The sequence below is a fragment of the Hesperophylax consimilis genome, chromosome 2 (assembly GCF_061612785.1).
Source record: "Hesperophylax consimilis isolate HC1 chromosome 2, BYU_Hcon_1.0, whole genome shotgun sequence".
NCBI classification, from domain to species: Eukaryota; Metazoa; Arthropoda; class Insecta; order Trichoptera; family Limnephilidae; genus Hesperophylax; species Hesperophylax consimilis.
This window is the reverse complement of record NC_142837.1, coordinates 38881770-38907993: the sequence shown is the minus strand read 5'-3', so window position 1 is coordinate 38907993 and position 26224 is coordinate 38881770.

Here is a 26224-nt window from a genome sequence, read left to right as displayed (position 1 = left end):
AAAAATAAATTTAAACATTTTTATATAGATGCACTATATGAAATAATTAAAAAATGGTAACATTATGTAAAGTACTACTGCACAATCACGATATCGGAACATGGGTTCATAAATATCCTAATATTTCTGAATTTCGTAAATGTATATTATCAAAGCAAATGAAGGTGTATGAACACATCCGATATATTGGATATTTACTAAAATTTTATCAGGAGATGGCCGTAAATTCCGTTTTTAACCGGATTACCAATAATTTAAAGAGATTTTTAATTGAATGATATACTCCTTTTTCTCCGTGCAGATCTGGTTGTCTATGGTACCACAACCACGTAGATCTAGAAGGTTTTGGTTTATGGGACCTCAATTGGGATTTCATCTTTCTGGAATAAAACCAATGCCGTATTGAAAGCGAAATACACCGCACCGAGCCAGATTGATGGAAAATCTGTAAATAAAGATATTGCTGAAGTTTTCAGAAATACATTCTGCTCCGCACCAGATCAACCGCAAATAATGGTTAAAGAGATTGAAACAACGACGCATTAACCAGAACAACAGCCATCCATCGTCATATTACCTGAGATGATCCAGCGACAAATACGCAACATGGCAGGAGGTAAATCTGCAGGTCACGATGGACTAGTCATAGAACATGTAAAGCATGCGGGGGAGTATTTAACAATACTGCTTGCCTCTCTCTTCACTGCCATGATCGGCCTCGGACACATTCCGAAAGAGCTGTCCAAAACAATAATAATACCGATCCCAAAAAGCCACGTTGAACTTGACATCATCTGTTAATTACAGACCCATATCTCTTGCCACAATAATTGCAAGAATCTTCGAAAAGGTCATCTTAAATTTAACGGAAGACAAGCTCAATACAGAAGACTCTCAAATGGGCTTCAAAGCTGGATGCTCTACCGATACGGCCATATATAGCATGAAACAAACAATCGAATACTATAAAGCCAGAAAAACAGCGGTGTACGCATGCTTCCTAGACTTAAACAAAGCCTTTGACAGGGTTTGTCATAATGCGTTGTGGAAAAAACTGACCGAACGACAAGTTCCACCACAAATTGTTAATATATTGAGAACATGGTACAACCAACAGGAAAACTTTGTCAGATGGAATGAAAGCCTATCAGAAGCAGCCAAATTAAAGTGCGGCGTTAGACAAGGAGGCTCAATGTCCCCAGTGCTTTTCAACGTGTATATGGATGAACTTAGTAAAACACTAAATACGACAAGAATCGGATGCCATATTGCCGGGGTATGTATGAACAATATTAGCTATGCAGACGACATGGTCATACAAGCTCCATCGATAAGAGCGATGAGAAAACTTCTGGCAATATGCGAAGCTTACGTTGATAGTCATGGGCTGATGTACAATGCTAAAAAGTCATCCCTGCTGATATTTAAAGCAAATACTGGTCCCACTGTCATTCCACCCATACGTCTCGGTGGGGCCAACCTGACAATTTGCAGCGAAATCAAATATTTGGGGCATGTCATCACCGATGACCTAAATGATAAAAAAGACATAGAACGTCAAAGAAGAGTACTGAGTGTGCGAGCTAACATGCTTGCCAGGAGATTCAACAAATGCAGTCCTCCGGTGAAGAAGCAACTTTTCCAAACATATTGTATGAGCTTCTACACTAGCGAGCTATGGACGACATACACACAAGGCGTCATGAACACACTCCGAGTACAGTACAACCACGCATACAGAGCCCTATTTGGCCTCCCCTGGCGATGCAGCGCCTCACAGATGTTCACCGAAGGAAGGGTGCATGGGTTTGCTGCTTTGATGCGCCACAGAATAGCCGGGACGAGTCAGCGCTACCAGAGATCGGACAACACTCTTGTCCAGGCCGTTGCCCAGTGGCAGGGAGCGCCTCTACACCGGAGATGGAGAATTTCACTCAATTCACCATAAAGTCCTAATGTGCACATCAATGTTTGATTTTTTTTATTTATTATTTTTATTTTTTATTTATTTCTTTATTCATTTTATTTTTATGTATTAACTTAAATGTAAACTTTTATGGCAGGCATTTATGTGCAGAGCATTGCACACACCGCTCTGTCCAGCTGAAATAAACAATATTATTATTATTATTATATTATGAAGCTGAAGGGGAAGAGTTGATGTATGTAGTTGACTCGTTGAAGCGTTCTTCTTTTCAACAGCTTAGTTAAAAAATGATTTTCTTGCCTCTGTTTGTCTTCCCTCCTACAATAATTGGGTCTCTTATACATAGATTCTTTTCATATTTTCCTCAAAAATACCCTCCACCCATCATCCCCAAAGATGATTTCGGCTCCTATGTGGAGTTAGTATAAAAACAGTTGGTAAGCGTCCTTGAGGTGATTTTTGTAAAAAAAAAGTTATTAGTAGTGGAAGTGCTATCCGTTAATTCTGCCTGGGATGGTTCTGTATTTGAAGTACTCTATGTCTCTAAGTACTCATTGACAGGCAGAGGCGTGTATTGAGTATAAAATGTAACATGCTCAGTAGAAGATTGCGGTTCTGTTGTCCACGAGTGAAAAGGACGCTCTTCACAGCCTTTGCACCACCCTGTACATATGCGAGCTCTGGGCAAACTAAAAAAAATAACAATGGAAAGGCTTCTGGTGCAATATAACAACGCTTACCGATTGATGTTCAGACTCCCCAGGCACTGCAGTGCCTCCTCTATATTTATAGAAGGGCGATATACAGGATTTACAGCTCTATTAAGAACCAGGATTGCAGGACTGAGGGGAAGGATAAACCATTCCAGAAATATTCTTATCATAGAATCCCGTCTGACTTCAGGATCGAGCATTGAAGACCATTGAAGAAAGATACTTGCTCCCACAAACTTAGATTCGATGGAGTCCCGTGCTTCTGTGCTTTAATCTCATTTTAAATTTTTATTTTTATTTTTAATCTATTTTCTTTATTTTCCTATGATGTTAATATTATCTGTACCAATACCCTCTATGAGATGTGTGGGATTGCACTCACCTCCCCACGTCCTGGAATAAATAATTTATTATTATTATTATTATGTGGGATGTGGTATCCGTTGGTGCTGTCTGTAAATAATCAGTAGCTGAAGTGCTCGCTGTAGGGTGTATCTCTATCGCTTCAGCAGTTGATATGATAATCGATGATTCTGTATGTGTCGATTCGGTAGTTGAACTGGGATACGCCTCTGTGGTTTCAGTAGTTGAAATGCTATCCGTTGGTGTTGTCTATAAATAATCGATAGCTGAAGTGCTCGCTGTGAGGTCTGTCTCTGTCGCTTCAGCAGTTGATATGATAATCATTGATTCTTACTTGCGCACGCCGAGATTTTAACCCGCGACCTTTTGCTCGCTAGTCGAGAGCCTTACAGGCCATCAAATAAATAAATATTCAATATTGTGCGAATTTTAAAAATTATTTTTCAATTTAATTAGTCCTAAGCCATTTGAAATGAGGAAATCGGAAAATAAATACAACCGCTCTACTTAGAATTAAATCTTTTGTTGAATAACACATGTATTTTGCTAAGTATGGTTAAAACCCCATCTTGGAAGTCAGTGTTAAGTACGGGACAAAGAGCCCCTCTTGGAATTGAACCAAGGTGGATTTAAGAAATGCTAGTTCAAGGTAGAACAGGTGAATCTAATTCTTTAGGGATGGGGAACTCTCCAGTTCACTTTTACGTCTTTCGTTCAGTATATGGAAAAGGTCATTTCAATTAACACACGGCAATACATGAGGACAAAGGTTTATTCGAGTAGAATACACTAGAACACAAATTAGCTTTAAAGAAACACATTATCGATTCTCTATCTCTCTCTCTCGACTGGGTGAAACGGTATTTAAATGAATTTACGGTTGAGAACCCAATTAAGAGGAAAGGTATTCTGAAGTGCTTACTGTGCGCCAAGTATGATGAGTGCTTTGCCACACCGTGCTGGTTCGCTCGTGCCCCAAAGGGCAGCGATTTTTTTGGTGCACCCGCGAATTTAACGGAGGTTCGACTCCAACGGGCGAATATGTGTAATGAATCCGAAACATCGTTGAGAATGGTACTGCAGAATATTGATTACATCAATAATGAAAGAGTGCACTATCCCTAGCAGAATTTGAGAATTGCCTCTACGGCACTTGTAATACTTTGTGAGATTGCCTATAGGGGTCGTCACTTCAAGAAAAATAATATTATGTCCTGAATTCGAGACATCTATTAACACGACTCCAAACTAAATCTACTTTTACAAATGTGAAATAAGATCAACTCGTGTCAGCTGCCAACAGCAGAATGGCACAATACAAAGGAAGTCAAACTGTGGGGTATTTCAGAATCCATAAATTATTTATTTTTTTAAATTTTATACTTAATAATATGTAATATGTAAAAAAATATAATTTTATAAAATCAATATATATATAAGTTTATCTATACAGGGTGTCCGGGGGTAAAGTTCAAAAACTTCAGGAGGTTTCAAGGAGGAGGAGAAATTTCATTTTTTTTCCTTAATATACTTTTTTCTATACAATCAATTAAATTTTTTTATCCGAAAACTAGCTTAAAACGTTAAAATTTCAAAAAATCGTCTTTTTTAATTGTACTATCATGTAGAATCACCTTCCTTGCACATTTAACCCCCGGACATATTGTATAAAAAATATATATGTATTATCTACTTTTGTACATTTATATAAATTATATAGATGTATACGTTTTTTATAATTATCATATTTTGTATTATGAAGATAATTTATACATTTTTAAGCTTTTTTATCAGGGTGTGGGCCATTAGTGTCTCAAGGATTTAAATATAAATCAGAAGACAGTTTTGTAATGATTTATTTATTCATTTAAACAATTCAATAATTATGAGAGTAATATAACATGTATGAATCATAAAATTACATTCCAACATATATTTTTAATGATGTACCTACTCTCACAAAAAAGCGGTCGGAATAAGGAGAATAAAGATGCACCATCGACACCTTCTTTTTTTATCAACCAACTGCAATCCATATCGGACCATTCTCCATTTAGACGCGGATTTGGAAAAGTTATTGTCAAATCTGAGCCCAGATCTGACCTTAAGTCCAAAATAAAATTTGAATGTAAAATGTGGCGACAAATTTATAGTCAACACATGCGACCAAAAGCCTAAAAATACCATGGACATCAATGTAGCAGCAGCATCGGGGATGACTGAAGGAATTGGGCTTGCTCAACTGTCTGAGTTTTTGACGGCTGTCGACTTATCCCCGGTGTACCAAAAACATTATAATAAAGCAAATATATGTCAAGAGAGTGAAAGAAATGTGCATTACTCGCAGTGGAAGTCACAGTGGAGCAAGAGCGTCAATCTGCTATTGAAGAAGGTTTTCTGCAGGATGGAGTGGCGGTGATCGCGAAGTGATCATACATATAGATTAAATTATACAGCCCTCTTATGTGCAGCAGCAATTATTGACAGAAAATTTGGAGAATTTTTAAACCTACAAGTAAATATTGTTGCATTTGTGCAACTGAGAACCAATGTGCTTTGCCTAAAGACCACGGATGGTACAAAAATTAATGAACTTGATCAAAACTTCCGTTGAATCGTATGATTTGATACATGCAACTTATATTGGTTGGCGACAGTAGTACTTATAAGTTAATCCAAAAGAAACCACATCCGAAGTAAATCATCGAAAAAGTGTCGCAATTATTTACTTCCAAAGAATGTGCACCAAATTATCCGCTCCAAAAGATTATTCGCTGATGTGAACGACCAAGTATCCTTTACATCAGCGAAAGATGATAACCACACAAAGGATACTGCTCATCAGAAAGGTGATTTGTCACCTATTCGATCGCATAAACAAGATACTGAGAACATGTCAAACAGAGTCAATACACTGTATGTAGATTTACACTTCAGCAACAGTTACAATGAAGTGTTCAATCAACAATTCAAAAGCTATTATTGTCAGAGTTATAAAGTACTGCACTTCAAGTGACCTTTTAAATAACAGTAATGGGCTAAAATGATTTTATTATTACCTCCGTGCTTTAACATCTTTACAAGACTCGGGCAAAACATTCTGTAGCGGAGTATAGATTTCACATCTGAAAAATAATTAAAGAGTTTATTGAAAATAGAACACCTAGGTACGGTTAGTCAAAAAACGTACAATAAAGTCAATTCTGGGTAGAAATTGTACAGTTGACATTCAGGACAGGTTCACTCCCTCCTCCTCAGAAAATACCCTCTATACAGCATTCTCAAAGATGACACAGGCTCTGAGAGAAATTATTTTCTTCAGGGCCTCCTTCCGACATAAAAAAATAACATCACTGAACTAAATTAAATTCCCCACAGTTTCAGAACTTTCAATAGCTTCTTTCGCTCGCATGTTTATTATTTTTCTGGATTCCACGTTCGAGTATTGTTATTTGAAACAGATGGCCCATATATTATTATTACATATTATATTATATTTCGGACATCGTTGCAGTGTGAATCATTAGAGCAGATGTAAAGTGACGTGTGTATTTGTGTACGTAGAAAGTTAATTCACAAATAGGTAAATCACGATCGTATAGGTATTCCTCAACAAGAAAACTAAATTAATAAAAATTTACCCCGTAATTTATAATGCATTGGAATTAGTTTTATTTCCCAAGGTACCTATTCTGAAAAAAAAAATAATAACTTTTTACTACACAATACATAAATAAAAATATGAATTATTAATTTTTATAGTAAATTATCGTTTATAATAAATATAAGCTTATAAATCAAAAATTGTATTTTTTTCTTCTCACCTATTAGATAGGATATAATTTTATGAGATATCATTTTTTCTTTGAAATACGGGATATCTTTCGTGTATTTCCCATCTTTGAAAAAACAATATTTATTAACTCATAAACTTTACACGCGTAAAAATTATCTTTATAGATTCAAATATTTGCACGTAATCGCACGTCTGTAGATCAGAGAACGTTGAACAACACGTCTGCCCCCAAAGCCCTCGAGTTGGCGAATGAACTTTTCAAAGAAAGATAGATTAATCTTCAAGTCGGAGCGAGCGCGCTATAATAAATATGATTTAAAAGCAATAGGCGTAAGCGACAGTTGTGAAAATGTTTAATAAATCACGGCGTATTTCAAAAATAGCAAAAATCACTTTTGGGGTCTATTGAGTAGCATTAAAAGAAGCATTGTGATTTTTTTCATACATATAACTTGTAAAATAACAGAAATAAACGTGTTAATAATATTTTTCGGAGCATACTTTGCGATTTATTTCTATCGAGGGAATTTCAAATAATTACCGTTTCGGCTTTTGGAACAAATAGATACTATCTTAAAGAATAACATATATTTTTTTAAGAGCTTAAAAACTTCAAACCCTTTAAGGAAAATATGTCGGAAATTGGATGAAATTCGAATAGTGGTCCCTTAACGCGAAATATGGATATTGCGTCATCCTCGGGAGTATTAATAATGTGGGGTATAAGGTGACCATAGCAATGAGGTGACCGTACTTTTTAATATAAATTAGGTTATTGTACTTTAATGTAAATAGGGTAATTGTATTTTATCACACATTCCCCCTGCGCCAGTAAAAGGCGACGTGGTAATGAAACAGTAGGCGCAGAAAAATCCTCTTCACCTTGTCGTGAGAGAAGCAGAGAGTAAATTGCAGTTTTGATACGAAAAAAGAAAAAAAATACATTGTTATGCAATGGTGAACAGACATACAAGGTTATGCAATGATGAAAAAAACAACATACAAGGTTATGCAGTGATGAAAAGACAACATACAAGGTTATGCAATTGAAAAAAAAGGACTCTAAAATTTCATTGGTCTTTAAGCTAAGTTTGAAGAGCGTAGTGTTTTCGTAGAGTACCAAGTGGACGTAATTTCACTGAAGTTATGAAGTTACACTTTCACTGTAACTTGACCCATTTGAGATTGCACTCAAGTATTCACTAGGGCCTTAGAAATTGAACTGTGCTTCTTGGTTGTGGTTGAGAGATGTTGATGCGGAGGGCAAGAAGTATCCGGGTTCTGTTATCGTACCAGCATGAATTCCATTATGCTGATGTGGTGGGGCAGTGGTTGTCAAGGTGAAATGAAGTTGGTAATAACATGGAGTAATACCAGTTAGTTGATTGACGGTTTAAGCGCACAATGGCTATTATGTTGAGTTTGCACATCGGAAAGTAGTTGATTTGTAAAACAGCAAGTGGTTGATTTGCAACGGTAAGTGGTTGATTTGCAACGGTAAATGGATGATTTGCACAACGGCAAGTGGTTGATTTGCACAACGGCAAGTGGTTGGGTAGGAACATAACTAACCCTGAGCTGACATGATCGGAGGTTGGTTTTTTTAATATTGTTTGTATGGTGAGACAACTTGATTTGCTACTGCACGCACGACTCACACCTAATTTGGGTGCGATTGAGTGTTTTTAGTACGCAGAGATTGGAGAGATGTGAATGACGGAAGTGAAGGCGGCAATGAAGTGAAGCTCAGCTTGCAGGTGATGAGGAGGGCTGCTGGTCTTCTTTTTAATCCAGGGACAGGTTATTATTAGAGCCAAAATTCTTGAAGTTTACCTGCCTGGTAGACCAATGATGCAAAAACGTTTGAAGAGAAACAAATTGTGTTTAAGAGAAGAGACAAAGAAAACGTAGTTGGTTAGAGAGAAGAGAGAGAAGAGAAAGAATCGATATACTGACTACACTATGAGTATCCCGAGATTGGGAAGACAAAAAAAGTATCACGACTGGCGTGAGGTTACCTATTTTATATACAAGGTATAGGTGGCTATCGAGGACAAAAGGCAGCCACTTTGCAATTTGGTTATGGAAAATTTCATGAAAAGGATATGGTCCTGTAGGCGTGGTTTTGGTGGTCATTTGACTGATTTTATTTTTCACTATTAACGGCATACCTTCCTCTTTATAATAAAATAAACATTGGATCATTTATATTAAAAAAATTGCATTTTTCTTTGGGTATTAAAATAACACCTCTTATTAGAAAACCCTATATTTACCACGCCATAATCATCTCCATTCCGGATTGTTCATGTCTAGGCAACAGAGACACTAGAGACTCTTTCAATAGATCACCTTGCACTGCAGTGGGAGGGATGGATTCACACGTCCGTTGCTCCTGAACACACTGACCCCCAGATTCCTCCCCACCCCTCATGCATTTTCTTTCCCACAACTTTTCCACTTCCTTTCTTTAAAAGACCCTCCGCACGGCATTTCCAAAAATTATATGGGCCCTGAATTTTTTTCCTCAGGGCCTCCTGCATGGAGTAAAAAAAAGTTTGTTTTCGACTAATAAACAAAGAACAACTCTGGAAGTCTCGAATTATGATTTAGTACTCGGGACGTTATAAATGTCAGATGCATCCATTGATCCATTAACAAATAATTTGTATAAAAGTACCAAATCGCTCATGGTTCTTCTGAAGTTAGTTAAATCCAGTAATTTTATTAAATGATCACAACTAATTTGTTCAATGGCTATGAAAATACCTATACTTATACTTACCGGACCGTAAAACAGCGGAATAAGACTATTTCTACGGGAAATCTGCACACGGTCTAGTGGGAAGATGTCTTGTTATATAACTGTTAAAGCTATAAAGTATTATATGTGAGTTATAAGTCAGTTATCAGTCAGTCCCCGGCACGTTGGCGCCAGTGTTATATAAACCTTAAAGTTATATAATGTAATCGTGTTATACATGTGAGTTGCTAGGTAAATAACACCCGCCATACTAGACGGCCAATAGAGCTTGAATCTCTAACTTTACAGGGGTGGGAACTAGACAATCTCCAATGAAACAGGTTGTTGTGATATGGCATGTTTATTATTACATATAAAACGGAAGGTCAGACAGTTCTATATAAGATACATGTGGCGGTTTAAGGCCTATAGGTTATACTAGGGCAATCTACGGAATTTAAGGCTCTTTAAGAACTTAGAAGTATAATAGAAGCTCACGTGTGAATTAACGGTGGACGCCTTAGCCGGGCGCCTAAGGGCGGCGGCAGAGCGAGGGCGGGCCGTAGGCGGGCGCCTACGAGGAACTGCTGACGGCGTGGCGACAAAGCGGCGGCAGAGCGAGGGCGGGAGCTATCACTCACCGCGCTGGCGATAGGCGGGCGCAAAAAGGGCGGCAGCAGCGTGGGCGGCTGTGCTGGCGGACGTTATGGGTGGTAGCTGGCATCAGGCAGAGACGATGGAGATGGGGCTGATGCACTGGTCGGTTTGCCAAGGGGCTCTTCGCGACTAGGCTGAGCTGGGCGGACGCTCAGGACTGAGGCAGGGGTCTACGAGTTCACTGCCTCAGCCTGGCGTGGACGGTAAGTGCGGCAGCCGGCATCAGACAGTGGTAAGAAGCTGGCGGCGAGGGCGAAGACGGCGTGGATGAGGCTGATGCACTGGTCGGATTGCCAAGGGGTTCTTTGCGACCAGGCTTTGGTGAGCAGAGATGGCATGGGCGATAGTCAGCATCAGGCCGAGACGATGGAGACATGACTCAGCTGTATAACGTAATGGCGCTGTGGTGCTTGGTGATAGCCTGGAGTATGGAACAGCGTGAGTGGCTGTGCTGGGCGGGAAAACAGTTTGCCGCCTTAGTCTGATGGAGACATGACTCAGCTTTATAATGTAATGGCGCTGTGGTTGGTTGGTGATTGTCCTGAAGTTGTGAACTTGGACTAAAGATACGGCACATTTATTAAACGTAATCAGGCCGGTACGTATTTACGTACGGTAATTGTCGGCACCCGCGAACTGGGAACAATTCCATAGTGTTGAACTCAACGGGCTCGGCGGTGAACTGGCGCGTGGCTACCCAGCGGCAAGTATTTGTCCCGCTAGCTCTCCAGGCGCGTCGTGGAAGGGATGCCCTTATAAGGTCACGTTTCTTATTATAGCCATTTGATTGGTCGTTAGCACGCGTTGGCCGTACCATGGAGTGACATCGCCGATATATGTGTATGTATTGGTGATAACCCGATTGCAGACATGCTGTTGATGCGCGTTTAGTTTCCGGCCACGTGCTGATATATTCATAACTGCGCAGTAAGATGCTCGTTGCTATGAGCCATCATAACAGTCTACATGTCACTGTTGAAAGACACGGAGATGGGGCTTCGTTGTCGGAGGCAGAAGGAGGCTTTGTTGACAGGCGAACATGCTACTCACTTGACTTCGGCCAAAATTTGCCTTCTGAACGACGCTCAAACGCGACTTCGGCTTGCTGAATAGGTACGCCTCCAGTTTTTATTTCCACATTGCGGGCTGAGCTGAGTCGGTGGAAACTGGACTGGACTGATTGCAAGCTAACGGATTTATCAGGCGTATTGAGTGGTAGTACATCCACTGTTTGCCATCTGCAATGGATTTTTAACTTTAGTATTGGGATTTTCAACATTATCAACTGCGTGTGCAAGCCGAATGCACATGTCTCTTACAAACTCATACTCCTACGAGAATTTGCGTCAGCATTACCGACGGTTCTATGCGTGCGGTCCGTTCGGTGTGTAACAGTGGACACACTTGTATGACTAACAATAGAAAGAATTTCTAAATTCGTTTGATCTGTCATGCGTGCAATGTATACTTGTGGACGCTCCTTTACCTTTAATTTCCGGAATTTTAAACGAGTTTTTTATAGCTGCAGGTCTTTATAGGAATTAGAATGGATCAGTGCTTCACCCACAATCTACTACTATCCAGGTAATGCTTAGAATTCTTAAATACTTATGTCCCCTCCGCACGATCACCCAACTTAGTATCTGGGTATCTAGCGAGATCGATCGATAAATATTTTATCGATAATATCGGCAATTTGTCATGGTTTCCGAGCACAGAGCACCAAGTGCAGATCGCCAACGAACAAACAACAGTTCACAACGACTAGCTAAGTGTCTTTAAGTAATTAGACGTAAACTTTTGTTTGTACGTGTGTATCGTTATCGAAATAAATCCTGTATCGAAGACAGTGTTATATAACATCTGCGATTGCCCCCCTCTAGAAAAAACAGAACAAATAAAGTATCTAGGAATCCTAATTGACCATAATCTTAGATGGACACATCACATCAAACAAATCACAAATAGACTCCTCAGAACAATACACATTTTCCTAAACATAAGAAACATATATAAAATAAAACAATTGAAAACAATATATTATGCACTATGCCAATCAATAATAGAATATGGAATAATTGCTTGGGGAGGAGCAACAAACGCAGCTATCGCTCAAATAGAAATCGCACAGAAAACGATATTAAAAGTAATACTCAAAAAACATAAACTAACCGACACAGACCAAATATTTAAAAGCTGTGACGTACTTGATATACGCCAATTATATGTTAAAACACTATTAAACTACATTTTCGACCAAAAAAACAAACCCCAACAAACACAAAATATCACTAATAGACCGGTCAGACAAGCGTACAAGGAAAACATAAAAACTCCGACGGTAAACACTACCTTTGGACAAAGACACCATAAATACCACGCTATTAAAGCATTCAACAGTCTTCCACTTGAAACAAAAATTGAGGAAAATAAAAATAAATTCAAACACAAAATAAAAAAATGGATTAAAGAACAAAAAGACAATATTACCAAAATACTATAACATAAAAGAATAAAACATATACACGCAACACAAAAAAAAAATATATAAAACACGCAACACGCACAAACACATATATCATTATAAATGCCGATTTACATTCTCTTTTGATATTTTTCTTTTAGTGTTATAATTATATTTTAATTTTTAATCTTTATTTTTTATTTTAAATTTATCTTTATTTTAATGTTGTTTTTCTTTTATTTTTTTTAAATGTATAAATTCTTAAATTATAAAATGGGGGCCTCAGCACGGGTAAACAACCCAGTGAGGCCAACATTACTAAATTGAAATATGAAATATTGTAAAAAAAATGTATCAACAATAAAAAAAAAAAAATAAAAAAAAATAATGCGTTAGTGATTTGAAAGTCTTTAAACTTGAAGGTAATAAATCAAACGTTAAATCAGGGCTGAACTTGTCAGCTTATAAACAAACCATTTATTTTTTTTAATTGCGAAAATATTTCCCTCTCTCTTCATCAATGAAGTTATTTTTAGGAATTATTTTTATCAACATTTTATTTATCAATTACTTCTTCACAGGTCTGAATTTTTAAAATTAATTAAAGGATTTATGCTGGCCACAATTATGAATCAATCATGTAATCACAGTCGATCCGTAGTGGATTTAATGTTGAAATCATTGAAGAGACAACTGAAACTTATTTTTTCATTCTTTATTCCTTTGTTGCAATTTTTAAATATTACACATGGCTTAACCTTGGATTTGGTAAAATCTTATGATAAAACAAAAGGCACTTCTTAGAAAGTGTACAATGTGGATTTAAATTATCCGAGAGAATTTTTTAAATTTTGAACAAACGATTTTTTTGATTATTATGTTTAGTGTTTATTGTTGGACTAAAAAGCTGGAAGTCGCGGGTTCGAATCCCGGCGTGCGCAATTAAAATTTATTTTGATTAATTAAGCACGTTTCGGAGTAGAAGATACGCTCAGTATCGCCCTGGTGTGAGACCGATATTTAGAATTGAAACGTTACTTGAAATGGCTGTGGCCGTGTTTGGTTACCAGATCTGAATAGCCGGTTACTTGGCCACCTTCCTCTTCCTCATCTCTTTTCCCTTCCCACTACCTTTAGCCTCACAACTTACCCCAGTTGGGGATGAAATATTCTCACTGGTTCCAGAAGCCAAAAATACAACCAATTATAATAATAATAATAAAAAATAATTGGATAATTTGTAGAGCGCCGTTTTTCTGAAAAATCACCTCAAGGGCATATGTATTTGGTCCTGTGTAAGTTTTGCTTTTTTGCTTGGTGGTCGTGGGCCTTGTTGCAAGAAAATCAGATTTCGATGTTTTTAAGTACGTTAATTATAAGATTTATTTTGGATTATGCATATTGATGAATGTGAAATTAGAGATGAGATGAGAATTGCAAGCTTGTGTGAATGAAACTCCTAAACAAAGACTTTTCGAATATTATTTTCAAACAGATTGTTTTATTTTAAAAATTAGAATATCGTTCATCTATGTTCACATGTGAGTGTTAATGCTAGAATTTTTAAATAACTACTTTAATAGTCCAAGTCAAATTGAGTATAGTCCACCTTTAAAAAGGTTCACTCAGGTACAAACCTGGTTGGCTTCATGAATTCTATATAAGTGGTGAATTACAATGTGTGTTTATAAATTTAATGTATATTGTCACACCCTAAAGAATTTTGCATCCTTTGAAAAAATAAATGTTACTAAATCTGATTACAGAAATTATACATCTACCACTATGGCCCGGTACGTTTTAGATGTACACGACATACAGTGCTATTCCGCATTCTTAATTAAAAAACAAATGCAGCATCAAATTCTCTAATTAACCGAGTTCTTCATACTCTAAATGATATTTGTCCAAACTCAAACATTGACACTTTTTTCGGATTCACTGCCCAAATTCAAACGTGGCATCATTTCAATAATTTAAACTGTTCAATTCGGATACATATACACTCACACACACACACACACATACACACCCTCTCACACACACACACACACACACACACACACACACACACACACACTCACATATAAACACACTTAACATGGGAAGTGAGGAATAAACATACCATTAACCAGACATTACAAGCAAACCTTCACGTTGCTGAACAACACACCTACACTACAAGATCGAAAACCTCAAATCTACTTAACATTCCAAAATTAAATACATCTTTCGGCCAGAAGAACCACCATTTCTATGCTATAAAATTATATAATGCCCTTCCAATTGAAATTAAAACACCAAGGATAGAGAAAAGTTTAAAAAGGACATAAAATTATGGCTAACTAAACATGAAGAGAAGGAAATTATTATATATATGAAGTAACCCCAACGCAACCTACAGACAACAAACATAAATACTTTTTGCTTACTATATTTTATATTTTGTGGGAACCAACAAATTAGAAAATGAGGAAATCATGATCAACACAAATACAACAAACTACAGTCCGCCTCGGAACAGGAATACCTAGTGAGGAGGACTGAGAACAAAGTACATCACTTTATAACTTTTTTTACTTAATATTGTATCATTTTTACATTACTTTATATTGCCGTTAAATATAAAAAAAACATATCATAGGTACCCAACACGAAATATCTAATTCCTGTATATTGTTTCATCACTGTAACTCATGTACTGTTTGTTTCTATAATATCAAATAAATAAATATCAGTCAGTCCATATCCTCGCTACGTGCGACATTCCTCGCGCTAATTTAAGCGGGCTAAATCGGCCGCTTAAACTTGGTAGGCAGCAGAATAGTTCCCTTTTTGGACACCGAGTAACAGTTGTAATTGACGTAGTCATATATGACATTTACGTGAGTAATTACGTACTTCCATCTCACGGAAATTTACGTAACTTGCATAATTTTATCAGTATAGACTGTTTCATTCATCGAGCGATGAGAGATGTTGATGTTATTAATTGATAATTAATCTAAAATAGACAAATAGTCTGGTAAGGTATTATACGAGAAATGGTTCAACGTCCTAACAGTGCTTTTTTTGTCACGATTTCATGAATAGTGCATTGACTCCAGGAACACAAATACCTATTTTAAATAGTATCCTCACTATATGCGAGGATACTATTTAAAATTAGTATCCTCGCATATAGCACCGTGCTGATTGAAGTTGAGAACTTTATCAAAAAATCAACTCGTAAATTAGCACGCCTAAAAAATTTGACATTTTGAAAGCTCTCGATCTGCTGATGACGTAGGAGTATAGATATACCACTCACGCAGAAATAGAAAATCAATCAGATTCCTCAATTAAAATCATAAACAATACGTGAAATATTGCTGATATCTAGGCTTCCGACCTATACGGATTTTAATTCAAGCCGCGCTAAGCTTGACATTCCAACCAAGCCGAGCCTAAAATCGACAGATATACCGGGCTTATGTGTTATGGCTTATGGCCCAGTGCCAGCGGTCGATATTGTATAGCCCCCTGGGAGGATAATTCGCTTCCACTTAAGAATAAGGAATTGTCCATACGTCACCTTAAAATTATTAACGACTTACGTTAACTGCAATTCCAATTCTCTGCGGTAACAGCAGAATTGTCCGTAATCTTAAAATTAACGACTTTCGTTGACTGCTATTCCAGGAGCCGGATTCCTGTACCTGTCCCCCTCATTTTGGCTTTTGCATAGACGAATTTGCAACAAATCTTTATGAGGCGATGCTGGTTACTTTGTTCCAAAATATGAATATTTTTTACAAATCAGTCATGGTTTGATATTATTAAAGTTAAAGTGGTTTATTTACACATCTGCTCTGACAATGAACACTGTAATGCTGTCCGAAAAGTTGGCTAAAGAAAGAGATAACCTAACACGGCATAATACACCAAAAATAAATCTATATAAATTTTTGGTTTCTTTTGTCATTGATACATCAGTGTTACAATGATTTTGATATCAACTCTTTTTAACAAGTTACGAAGCTCAAGTTAAAAATATATATTCTGATGAATATATTATTTTTTTTTTTTACATTTGGCCAATGTTATTACTAAAAGATGTCCGCAGATGTTCTACGAGAAATAACACTGAGAATACTAACGGACGCATAAACTTACGCAAAGTGACCAAAACAGCGCTGAGGCAAGCGCCTAAACTATCATCTAACATTTTCGGCTGAAACCACAATGCTTGATAAAGAACTTGCGATATAGCGAGAAGTACATTTTTTTTACGATTCGGGATAATTCAGCTAATCCAGGGCCTAAGTAACCTTATTTTAAGGATTATATATATAAATATCGATCATCTTTATATTGTCCGGTGCATTTGTTACGTTACTTTTATTTTGAATCGTCAATACTGATAAAAAAAAATTCTGCAAGATAAGAATTAACGATTAATAAAAAAATTGGAAATTAAAAGAAAAAAACCAATTTTCAATGCAATAGATTCAGTCCCTTCTGTTACATGTGCGTTAAAGACATGCTGTTGCGACGATGTCAATTCAGTGAATACAACCTAACACTGCGCTATTAAATATAGAATCGGATTTATATTTCATTTAAGTTTTTCGCTACATAAACTCTTCAAAAAAAGATAAATTAATTAACATCAGTGAAAATGGTCATATTACAAAAATTAACTTTCTGTTGGTGCATGTTTGTTCTATCAGTTCAATTGACAAGTGGAGGATTGACCGATCAGATCATTACAGATTTTACAGAAGGACGACTAGGAGGGATGAGTGGACGATGTCTTGAACAGGACTTGTTGGAAGTTAAAAAATATGAGGACTTTGATGAGGTGTTTAAAAAACCCGATGGTGCAAACGAGTACTTCGCAACCTCTTCGGAACGCATCAAAAAACATTGCATAGAAAATTCTGGCCCTTTTACCGCTGATGCCTACTATGAGGTTGGTGTATTAGTTTACACCAGCAATTTTGGAGAATCACAATCTTTGATTTTGTCGGTGACTGACTTAAATAATGCTGACGTTGAAGTGTTGACAAATGAAGTAGAGATATATGACAAACAATGGACTTATTCGGTAATTAAATTGATGAGGCGTTCTACTTATAAAGTAAGTGTATTTTGTTTATTAAATATATATTATCATTCGTTCTACGTGCTCTTTATATGACATCTTTATAGTAAATACTATTTTAGTAAAATTAGAATTAAAATTTTGGTGATTAACTTGTCTAGTTGCATATAAACCGATTAAATATAAATAAATTATATTTACTTTAAGAAAACGTTATTGAGATATCCAAAGAAAATGATTAAGAAAACTAATATGATTTTTGTTAATGTTTATTAACTATTTCATGGTGTAATTTATGATTTAATATAGAAAAACTAAAAAGGATATTTAAATTTTAGTTTTTATGCCATTTAATGTGTATTATTGTATCAATATAATAATTTGATGTGTTTTATATATTATATATTAATGAATAAATTGTAAAAAATTTTAAATTTTTAAATATGGTGTGTATTCAAATCGATCCTTATATGATACCATATTCCATAACTGATTATATAAACTTTAAAGAAACTAGAAAAAAATGTAAAGATCTTTTTAAACATTGTTACAAAATGTACATAACTACCATCGAGAATAATGTTTTTAAATCCAAAAATCGCTGGATATTTCTTAAAAAAATAAACAATGAAAGCACGGATTAACCACCAATAATGCAAATAAATGGAACCAGTGCAAACAATACACAGGACATTGAAAACCTTTTTTCTGATTTCTTCAAAAACGTATACGATGACGAAACCCCCCCGTTGATAAAATACCTGAATACAAATTAAGTAATACTACACACTTAACAAATTGCCAAATCACACAAAAATCTTGCGAACAGAAATAACTTTCCTTAGATACTGACAAATCTGCTGTCCCAGACAACATTCCACCAATATTCCTTAAAAATGGTCCAATGCATTATCTAAACCTCTTACAGTACTATTGAACCGCCTCTTGATCGTTGGAAATTTTCCAAGCCGCTGGAAATCGAGCTTCATTACATCTATCCTCAAAAAAGGAGACGACACTGACAAAGCCAATTACCGCCCCATTTGTATACAGTCAGTATTTTCTAAGCTTTAGACAAATGCAAAATCTTAACTTTCTGCAGATATAAAAATCCTGTTTTATTTGAATATTCCATTTACAATACAGCTTTAGAAAGAATCACGGAAATGAGAGATCTCGGGATTTTTTTGGATAAAAAACAAAGTTTCGCCAATCATATCCACCAAATTGTAAACAAAGGCATGAAAACACTTGGCTTCGTATTAAACAACTAAAAACTTTAACTCCATTCAAGCCATTAAACTGTTATACATATCTCTAGTTAGAAGCACAATTGAATACAACTCAGTAATTTGTTCTACCTCTTACAAAATTCACATAAATAACATTGAGCGAATACAAAAAAAAAAATCTTATTAATTCTCTAAAAATACACACATTGGAAGACAGGCGTAAAATAAACGACTCAACTTTTTTATTCAAGATTCTAAACTCTAAATTCGAATGTTGCAAACTTCTGTAAATCATAAAAATACGAATACCTACAGTAAAAACACGACAAAATACACTATTCCACTGCAACACACATAAGCGCAAATACATTGTGAACTCCCTAATACAACGGTTTCACACTATGGGAAACTAATACTTAGGTTATGTCGATATATTAAATATTAACTTTGCAAATTTTGTGGATCACGTAAAGGACTTATTTAACACAATTCCTAAATGGAAGTTATATTTTTGTAAACCAGTCAAATCGCTAAACTTTTAATTTATGTTCTTGTTATTTTTAATTTTGTTTCTTGCATATATTATTTTAAAAGAAAATTTTATTTTTATTATTTCTTTCTCGTGTTTCAAAACTGTCTGTCATAAAAATTGTACCACTTACATGTAAAAACCTTCTGAGCGTAAAATTAATAAAAATAAATAAATAATGACAGTGTACTGGTTTCTTACAGATGCGATTGGAGTACACAAATTTCGATGACGACGATGATTCCTTTTTTGCAATTGACAAATTTATGATAACATTTCCAACACCCACTACCACAAGCACGGAAGTGCCAACGACAGAAACCACATCACTAACTGAAGCTCCAACAACAGAACCCACAGATATCATACCACCAACTAAAACTACAACGACAGATGACACCGAGAGCACTCCACCTACTGAAGCTCCAACGACAGCTCCCACTGATAGCACGCCACCTACTGAAGCTCTAACGACAGCTCCTACCGATAGCACACCATCTACTGAAGCTCCAACAACAGCTCCCACAAACAGCACACCACTTACTGAAGCTCCAACGACAGCTCCAACCGATAGCACTCCACCCTCTGAAGCTCCAACGACAGCTCCCACCGATAGCACACCAACAACTGAAGCTTCAACAACAGATCCCACCGATAGCACTCCACCTACTGAAACTCCAACGACTAATCCCAACGATAGCACATCAACTTTTGAAGCTCCAACGTCATTTCCCACCGATAGCACACCACCTACTGAAGCTCCAACGACAGCTCCTACCGTAAGCACGCCACCTACTGAAACTCCAACGACTAATCCCACCGATAGCACATCAACTATCGAAGCTCCAACGACAGCTCCCACCGATAGCACACCACCTACTGAAACTCCAACGACAGCTCCTACTGATAGCACACCACCTACTGAAACTCCAACGACTAATCCCACCGATAGCACATCAACTATTGAAGCTTCAACGACAGCTTCCACCGATAGCACACCACCTACTGATGCTCCAACGACAGCTCCTACCGTAAGCATGCCACCTACTGAAACTCCAACGACAGCTCCCACCGATAGCACACCACCTACTGAAACTCCAACGACTAATCCCACTGATAGCACAACAACTATTGAAGCTTTAACGACAGCTCCCACCGATAGCACACCACCTACTGATGCTCCAACGACAGCTCCTACCGTAAGCACGCCACTTACTGAAACTCCAACGACTAATCCCACCGATAGCACATCAACTATTGAAGCTTCAACGACAGCTCCCACCGATAGCACACCACCTACTGATGCTCCAACGACAGCTCCTACCGTAAGCACGCCACTTACTGAAACTCCAACGACTAATCCCACCGATAGCACATCAACTATTGAAGCTCCAACGACAGCTCCCACCGATAGCACACCACCTTCTGAAGCTCCAACGACAGCTCCTACCGATAGCGCTTCACCTAGTGAAACTCCAACGACTAATCCCACTGATAGCACATCAACTATTGAAGCTTTAACGACAGCTCCCACCGATAGCATACCACCTACTGATGCTCCAACGACAGCTCCTACCGTAAGCACGCCACCTACTGAAACTCCAACGACTTATCCCACCGATAGCACACCACCTACTGAAACTCCAACGACTAATCCCACCGATAGCACATCAACTATTGAAGCTTCAACGACAGCGCCCACCAATAGCACACCACCTACTGATGCTCCAACGACAGCTCCTACCGTAAGCATGCCACCTACTGAAACTCCAACGACTAATCCCACCGATAGCACATCAACTATCGAAGCTCCAACGACAGCTCCCACCGATAGCACACCACCTACTGAAGCTCCAACGACAGCTCCCACCGATAGCACACCACCTACTGATGCTCCAACGACAGCTCCTACCGTAAGCATGCCACCTACTGAAACTCCAATGACTAATCCCACCGATAGCACATCAACTATTGAAACTCCAACGACAGCTCCCACCGATAGCACACCACCTACTGAAACTCCAACGACAGCTCCTACTGATAGCACACCACCTACTGAAACTCCAACGACTAATCCCACCGATAGCACATCAACTATCGAAGCTCCAACGACAGCTCCCACCGATAGCACACCACCTACTGAAGCTCCAACGACAGCTCCCACCGATAGCACACCACCTACTGATGCTCCAACGACAGCTCCTACCGTAAGCATGCCACCTACTGAAACTCCAACGACTAATCCCACCGATAGCACATCAACTATTGAAGCTCCAACGACAGCACCCACCGATAGCACACCACCTAATGAAACTCCAACGACAGCTCCTACTGATAGCACACCACCTACTGAAACTCCAACGACTAATCCCACCGATAGCACATCAACTATTGAAGCTTCAACGACAGCTTCCACCGATAGCACACCACCTACTGATGCTCCAACGACAGCTCCTACCGTAAGCATGCCACCTACTGAAACTCCAACGACAGCTCCCACCGATAGCACACCACCTACTGAAACTCCAACGACTAATCCCACTGATAGCACAACAACTATTGAAGCTTTAACGACAGCTCCCACCGATAGCACACCACCTACTGATGCTCCAACGACAGCTCCTACCGTAAGCACGCCACTTACTGAAACTCCAACGACTAATCCCACCGATAGCACATCAACTATTGAAGCTTCAACGACAGCTCCCACCGATAGCACACCACCTACTGATGCTCCAACGACAGCTCCTACCGTAAGCACGCCACTTACTGAAACTCCAACGACTAATCCCACCGATAGCACATCAACTATTGAAGCTCCAACGACAGCTCCCACCGATAGCACACCACCTTCTGAAGCTCCAACGACAGCTCCTACCGATAGCGCTTCACCTAGTGAAACTCCAACGACTAATCCCACTGATAGCACATCAACTATTGAAGCTTTAACGACAGCTCCCACCGATAGCACACCACCTACTGATGCTCCAACGACAGCTCCTACCGTAAGCACGCCACCTACTGAAACTCCAACGACTTATCCCACCGATAGCACACCACCTACTGAAACTCCAACGACTAATCCCACCGATAGCACATCAACTATTGAAGCTTCAACGACAGCGCCCACCAATAGCACACCACCTACTGATGCTCCAACGACAGCTCCTACCGTAAGCATGCCACCTACTGAAACTCCAACGACTAATCCCACCGATAGCACATCAACTATTGAAGCTCCAACGACAGCTCCTACCGAAAGCACACCACCTACTGAAACTCCAACGACAGCTCCTACTGATAGCACACCACCTACTGAAACTCCAACGACTAATCCCACCGATAGCACTTCAACTATTGAAGCTTCAACGACAGCTCCCACCGATAGCACACCACCTACTGATGCTCCGACGACAGCTCCTACCGTAAGCACGCCACCTACTGAAACTCCAACGAATAATCCCACCGATAGCACACCACCTACTGAAACTCCAACGACTAATCCCACCGATAGCACATCAACTATTGAAGCTTCAACGACAGCGCCCACCGATAGCACACCACCTACTGATGCTCCAACGACAGCTCCTACCGTCAGCATGCCACCTACTGAAACTCCAACGACTAATCCCACCGATAGCACATCAACTATCGAAGCTCCAACGACAGCTCCCACCGATAGCACACCACCTACTGAAGCTCCAACGACAGCTCCCACCGATAGCACACCACCTACTGATGCTCCAACGACAGCTCCTACCGTAAGCATGCCACCTACTGAAACTCCAACGACTAATCCCACCGATAGCACATCAACTATTGAAACTCTAACGACAGCTCCTACTGATAGCACACCACCTACTGAAACTCCAACGCCTAATCCCACCGATAGCACATCAACTATTGAAGCTTCAACGACATCTCCCACCGATAGCACACCACCTACTGATGCTCCAACGACAGCTCCTACCGTAAGCACGCTACCTACTGAAACTCCAACGACTAATCCCACCGATAGCACACCACCTACTGAAACTCCAACGACTTATCCCACCGATAGCACATCAACTATTGAAGCTTCAACGACAGCGCCCACCGATAGCACACCACCTACTGATGCTCCAACGACAGCTCCTACCGTAAGCATGCCACCTACTGAAACTCCAACGACTAATCCCACCGATAGCACATCAACTATCGAAGCTCCAACGACAGCTCCCACCGATAGCACACCACCTACTGAAGCTCCAACGACAGCTCCCACCGATAGCACACCACCTACTGATGCTCCAACGACAGCTCCTACCGTAAGCATGCCACCTACTGAAACTCCAACGACTAATCCCACCGATAGCACATCAACTATTGAAGCTTCAACGACAGCTCCCACCGATAGCACACCACCTACTGATGCTCCAACGACAGCTCCTACCGTAAGCACGCCACTTACTGAAACTCCAACGACTAATCCCACCGATAGCACATCGACTATTGAAGCTCCAACGACAGCTCCCACCGATAGCACACCACCTTCTGAAGCTCCAACGATAGCTCCTACCGATAGCGCTTCACCTAGTGAAACTCCAACGACTAATCCCACTGATAGCACATCAACTATTGAAGCTTTAACGACAGCTCCCACCGATAGCACACCACCTACTGATGCTCCAACGACAGCTCCTACCGTAAGCACGCCACCTACTGAAACTCCAACGACTTATCCCACCGATAGCACACCACCTACTGAAACTCCAACGACTAATCCCACCGATAGCACATCAACTATTGAAGCTTCAACGACAGCGCCCACCGATAGCACATCAACTATTGAAGCTTCAACGACAGCTCCCACCGATAGCACACCACCTACTGATGCTCCGACGACAGCTCCTACCGTAAGCACGCCACCTACTGAAACTCCAACGACTAATCCCACCGATAGCACACCACCTACTGAAACTCCAACGACTAATCCCACCGATAGCACATCAACTATTGAAGCTTCAACGACAGCTCCCACCGATAGCACACCACCTACTGATGCTCCAACGACAGCTCCTACCGTAAACACGCCACCTACTGAAACTCCAACGACTAATCCCACCGATAGCACATCAACTATTGAAACTCCAACGACAGCTCCCACCGATAGCACACCACCTACTGAAGCTCCAACGACAGCTCTTACTGATAGCACACCGACTACTGAAACTCCAACGACTAATCCCACCGATAGCACATCAACTATTGAAGCTTCAACGACAGCTCCCACCGATAGCACACCACCTACTGATGCTCCAACGACAGCTCCTACCGTAAGCACGCCACCTACTGAAACTCCAACGACTAATCCTACCGATAGCACATCAACTATTGAAGCTCCAACGACAGCTCCCACCGATAGCACACCACCTTCTGAAGCTCCAACGACAGCTCCTACCGATAGCGCTCCACCTAGTGAAACTCCAACGACTAATCCCACTGATAGCACATCAACTATTGAAGCTTTAACGACAGCTCCCACCGATAGCACACCACCTACTGATTCTCCAGCGACAGCTCCTACCGTAAGCACTCCACCTACTGAAACTCCAACAACTAATCCCACTGATAGCACATCAACTATTGAAGCTCCAACGACAGCTCCCACCGATAGCACACCACCTACTGAAGCTCCAACGACAGCTCCTACCGATAGCACACCACCTACTGAAACTCCAACGACAGCTCCTACCGATAGCACACCACCTACTGAAACTCCAACATCAACTATTGAAGCTTCAACGACGGCTCCCACTGATAGCTCACCACCTACTAATGCTCCAACAACAGCTCCTACCATAAGCACGCCACCTACTGAAACTCCAACGACTAATCCCACCGATAGCACATCAACTATTGAAGCTCCAACTACAGCTTCCACCGATAGCACACCACCTACTGAAGCTCCAACGACAGCTCCTACCAATAGCATTCCACCTACTGAAACTCCAACGACTAATCCCACTGATAGCACATCAACTATTGAAGCTTCAACGACAGCTCCCACCGATAGCACACTACCTACTGATGCTCCAACGACAGCTCCTACCGTAAGCACGCCACCTACTGAAACTCCAACGACTAATCCCACCGATAGCACATCAACTATCGAAGCTCCAACGACAGCTCCCACTGATAGCACACCACCTACTGAAGCTCCAACGACAGCTCCCACCGATAGCACACCACCTACTGATGCTCCAACGACAGCTCCTACCGTAAGCATGCCACCTACTGAAACTCCAACGACTAATCCCACCGATAGCACATCAACGATTGAAACTCCAACGACCGCTCCCACCGATAGCACACCACCTACTGAAGCTCCAACGACAGCTCCTACTGATAGCACACCACCTACTGAAACTCCAACGACTAATCCCACCGTTAGCACATCAACTATTGAAGCTTCAACGACAGCTCCCACCGATAGCACACCACCTACTGATGCTCCAACGACAGCTCCTACCGTAAGCACGCCACCTACTGAAACTCCAACGACTAATCCCACCGATAGCACATCAACTATTGAAACTCCAACGACAGCTCCCACCGATAGCACACCACCTTCTGAAGCTCCAACGACAGCTCCTACCGATAGCGCTCCACCTAGTGAAACTCCAACGACTAATCCCACTGATAGCACATCAACTATTGAAGCTTTAACGACAG